Source organism: Neopelma chrysocephalum, unplaced genomic scaffold, assembly GCF_003984885.1.
Source record: "Neopelma chrysocephalum unplaced genomic scaffold, ASM398488v2 Primary Assembly neopelma1_101, whole genome shotgun sequence".
NCBI lineage: Eukaryota > Metazoa > Chordata > Aves > Passeriformes > Pipridae > Neopelma > Neopelma chrysocephalum.
In genome coordinates this window covers 182603-187774 of record NW_020897764.1, presented here as the reverse complement: position 1 = coordinate 187774, position 5172 = coordinate 182603, and positions in this window count along the sequence as shown.

Sequence of the window (5172 nt, the reverse complement as noted above, 5' to 3'; positions counted from 1 at the left end):
TGTAGTAGCTATAAAGGGGGACAAAAATAAACTAAGAATGAAAAAATTTGGTAACTATAAAGAGGGACAAAAATCAAATAAGAATTAAAAAATGCAGTACCTATAAAGAGGGACAACAATAAAATAAGAATTAAAAAATGTAGGAACTATAAAGAGGGAAAAAAATAAGAATTAAAAAATGTAGGAACTCTAAAGAGGGACAAAAATAAAATAGAAATTAAAGAATGTAGTAACTATAAAGGGGGACAAAAATCAAATAATAGTTAAGAAATGTAGTAACTAAAAAGGAGGACAAAAATCAAATAAGAATTAAAAAATATAGTAAATATAAAGAGGGACAACCAGGCTGGGCTTAAAATCCAGATGATGAGTTGGGTATCTTGCCCAGAAATTCCCATCCTAAGCCTCACTTCTGCAGCTTCATCATTGTTACCTGAGGGAGGGAAGGTTGGGAGATCAGGACATTAGCAATGAGTAAGAAGGTCTGGTCAGGAAGGAAGGCTGTGGGAATGTATTTAATTCAACCTTTAATGGCTGGGCAGGTACAGAACAGCAATCAATGGGATCTCTCCAAGGACATGGAACCATATCTGAAAAAAAATTACACATTCTGCTTCCTGCCCTCGGCATCAGAACATCAGAAATGCTCTTTATTTTCAGGCCAAAATAGACCTTTCCACGCCTGAGATAGCAGAGAGGAAAAGGAGAGGCAGAAAAACTCCCATGATATGTGTCATCCAAACCCAGATAAAATTGCTCTGACACCAGAACTATAATTACCACCATCAGAAATCTTCAGCACCCTCCTGCTAATCTTAATCTCGGGCATGGGGAAATGTCACTGCCACACCGGGGAGGGAAGCGTGGAAATTAAATTATTTGATCAAAGCCGTGAAGAAAATGAATGTGGGGTCTGTGGGCACAGGGTGGGACTCTTGGGGATGGGCCTGAGCAAGGTCAGGAGTTGGACTGGATGATCCTTGTGGGTCCCTTCCAGCTCAGCATGTTGTGGGATTCTGTGTCTCCAGTGGAGCTGGATCCCAGTCCTCTGTCACATCATCAGCTCTCATTTTTGAGGAATAAGTGTCTTCAAGGTAATCATACAATGATGGAATGTTTGGGTTAGAAAGGACCTCCAAGATCATCTCATTCCACCCCTTGCCATGGGCAGGGACACCTTCCACTAGCCCAGGTTGCTCCAATCTGGCCTTGGACACTTCCAGGGATCCAGGGGCAGCCACAGCTTCTCTGGGCAACCTGTGCCAGGGCCTCCCCACCCTCCCAGCCAGGAATTCCTTCCCAATATCCCACCTGAATCTCCTTCCATCAGTTTGAATCCATTCCACTCATCCTGTCCCTCCATCTCTTGTCCCCAGTCCCTCTCCAGCTCCCCTGGAGCCCCTTTAGGCACTGAAAGGTCTCAACACATTCTCCCTGGAGCCTTCTCCTCTCCAGGCTGAACAATCCCAGTTCTCCCAGCCTTTCCTCCCAGCAGAGCTGCTCCATCCCTCTGATCTTCCTGGTGCCTCCTCTGGATTTGCTCCAACAGCTCCATGTCCTTCCCGTGCTGATGCCCCAGAGCTGGACCACAAAGCTCCACTGAATTCCAGGAGGGAAGTAGGAAAGGAATATATGGGATGGATGGACACGTAATGACAAACTGTAAACAGGGGAAATGTTTTAGGTATGGATTTGACTTCCTGGTTTTAGGAGTTTGGGGGTTGTCATGGAAGGTATATCCATCCACCTGCAGCAGAACATTCCTCTGGTGGGATGGTTATACATTAATCAGCTTCAAGATGCTCCCTCTTCCTTGGCCTCAAATCAATTCATTCTTCCTCTATTTTCATATAGGAAATTAATAATTAATTCATTGAATTTCCTCCCCAGGAATCAAGGAGATTGTAAAAACTCCTGATGAGCACAAATGAGGGGGTGGTTCCTTGGAATATGGAAGGTTGAGGCAACATGAAGTTTGTAGAGTAGGGAAGAGAGAGAATGATGCCAGAAGTAAAGAAAAAGGAGAAAATGTTTTTCTTTAGTGGGTGGAAGTTGGGAAAGGAGCACACCTGGGTCGGGATGTGCAGGGAATGCTGTGACATGAGAGTGTCACTACAGCCCTGCTGGTTTGTGGTGAGGTTGGATGCTGGGCTGGGTCAAGGAGGGATTTTTCTCATGGCTGAACTGTGGAAACAACTCCAGCCCGAGCTTACTGTACAACAAGTGATTCCAGTTCTCCAGAACAACTTGCTCGTGTTTTGAGGAGGATTTTTAATGGGCAGATAATTCCTCATGTGATTTGCAGGTTTAGCACCGTCCAGAGGGCGACATCGACCATCCAGGACTGGGGGAACCTCCAAATTTCCATTGGCTGCTGAGTTCCCCTGATGCACAACTGATGCTGCTCGTAGGGATCAAGAGCCTTGATATTTTTCCTCTTGGCACTTGGGGAAACCTTGGCCCTCCCAACCCCGTTTCTCTGCCCTGGCAAGGCTCGTGACATCGGGCCTCAAAGCCATGGGTGTGGTCTAATTTATTTATTCCCTCCTCCTGCTCTTTCCTCTGGTTGTTCCTGCCCGTGGATCGTGTGGGGAGTGGGGCAGGAGCACTGTGTGCTCAGGAGGCTGCCAAAGGCAACGGATCCAGCCAAGTGCAAACTCAAAAGGTCGGGTTCAAGAGTCTAAGGGAGAGAGCTGCGGGTTTTCCGATGGCTTTGACATCTCAAAGGGGGCTGATGGATGTTCCCTTTGTTTGTTCCGTGACCAGGCAAAAGTCCTATAGAAACGCAGGCAGAGCCCTCCCTTGGCTGATCTGGGATTATTTATCCTGCTTTATTATTCCTTGTGCCACATCCAAAGGTCCTTCCCTGCGACTGGAGCCCCTGATGCTGTTTTAGAGACGTAAAACACACGCAATTAATGGACACGACTTTCTTCCCTAATTCCCATAATAACATCTTTCAACTGCGGGGAAGGAAAAAAAAAAAAATCACAAAAAGAGCTTCAATCCTCCATCCAGTCCTCCACCCAAAAGTCCACCGGGGACCCCTGAAAACAACTCACCTCTTGCTTCTTAATTTGAAGCCTTACAGACGTCGAGAGGTCTGTCCTGCGTGCTCAGAGTGAGTCACAGCACGGAGCAAAACTGTAGATAAAAGAGGGTGTGGTGGCGGCAGGAGGGAGGGCAGGAAACAGATGTGTCTGTGGTTTTGCTGTCTGGTCAAATGGGTGAGCTCAGGGATCATTAATGAAGGCCTGGGATAGTTCTGGAGCCGGTGTAAATTAAGGCTGTTGAAGTTGCAGGGATTTACTCCAGCCCAGCAGCATCAACCCTTTTGCTGTTTGTGTGGGTCATTGCAAAGACCTAAATCCAACTGGAGTCGTTTTATCCCTCCTCAAGTGAAAGCTCAGCTTGATTAATTTATTTCCCTTACTTTTCTTCTTTATTAAATTAATTTGGTAGTTTTGTGAAACGAGAGAGATTTAAGAAGATTAAAAATCCACACCTGGGAGCTCGGAGGCAGCCGAACCTCCTTTGCTCTGCTGAAAACAGGCTGCTCGTCTCCTTGTCAAAATAAAGAGGGGAGTTTCTTTCCACAAGCCGTTGGAAAACGATGGGATAATTGGTTTCCTTTAGGATCAGCCCTGGAAGGAGAATATAATAGTCTGATTCCCCAAATCACCTCCTCTCTGGGCAAGCTTTCAGCGCGCGTTCGGTGATTATCCCATCAGCGGGAAGGACGCCGGGAAGCACCTGATGAAGGAACACAGGCTCGGGGAGGAGGATCCAAAGCAAACAGGAGTGGGAGAGAGGAGCAGCCAGCCCTGCTGAACGTTGTATAACTGCAGCCTGGAGCTCTGAAAAGAAAAAGTTTCCACTTCTTCAGTTTAAAGGTCACATCTGGCAAACATCGCCCGGCGTGTTAACAATTAGAAAAATGAAATATCTCTGCCTTCGATTTTGGTTGACAAAATAAACAGGAGAATTCCATTGATCCTTTTAACAGACTGTTGTGTTGTTCTTTGGGATGAGGTGAATTTCCAGCCTGGTGCTGATCTTATCCAATTAAAGGGGAACTGAGCTAGAATGGTAAATCAGGAGGCCTCTTCCCCCCCCTCTGGATCCAAAACAAGCCTCATAAATGCCTCTAGGAATTGCTTTTTATCCTCTGGTGACTCAACAGGATCCCCATAAAAATGGAGAGTGACGTTTTCGGGGTGTTTTGCATGGATGGACACCAGCCCTGGGACCTGCAACTGGGATATTTTGTAAGGTTTTTATTCCCCTTCAAGGGCTGCCTGACCCTGTAGTAGGGTCATACAACCCCTTACAGTGTGGGGCAGGAGGAGATCTGAGTCCTTAATACACCCTTGAACCTGGGCTGTCTCAGGCATCAGAGTAGGTGGTCTCAAAACTCCCTTTTTGATGTTGACTTAGGAGAAATAAATAGTATTTCTTCAGTTATTCTTGTCCCTGCTCCATCATTTTAGCCACAATTTTTCCAGAGCATCTCCAGTCGTCCCCAAACTCGATGAACCGAGCTGACACTCTGCTAAAAGGACTGTAACCATGGGGTTTGGCACAATAAACCTCAGAGAAGGGAGAAAAATCCACCAAAATGTTCATATATTCCTTATATCACTCTCTACCAGCCCAGATTCCACTGTTTGTGGGCTGGGGGTCTCACTTCCCATTGTGAGCAACGAAGGTGTGGGAGCAGAGCATGGAATGATGGAATGGTTTGGGTTGGAAAGGACCTTAAAGCCCATCCAGTGCCACCCCCTGCCATGGGTAGGGACACCTTCCACTAGCCCAGGTTGCTCTAAGCCCCCTCAAACCTGGCCTTGGACACTTCCAGGGATGGTTCTACTGGAATCTGAGGCTCTGCTTCTGCACAGAGGCTCAGGACAGTCATGGGTTGGAAGGTGCCTTGAAGTTCATCCCCGGGAACATCACACCAGGCCCTGAGCATTTAATGGGTGCAATTTTTTCCAGTCATAGAATTCCAGAATGGTTTGGGTTGGAAGGGACCTTAAAGATCATCCAGTTCCAACCTTGACACCTTCCACTAGCCCAGGTTGCTCCAGCCTGGCCTTGGACACTTCCAGGGATCCAGGGCCAGCCACAGCTTCTCTGTCCAACCTGTGCCAGGGCCTCCCCACCCTCCCAGCC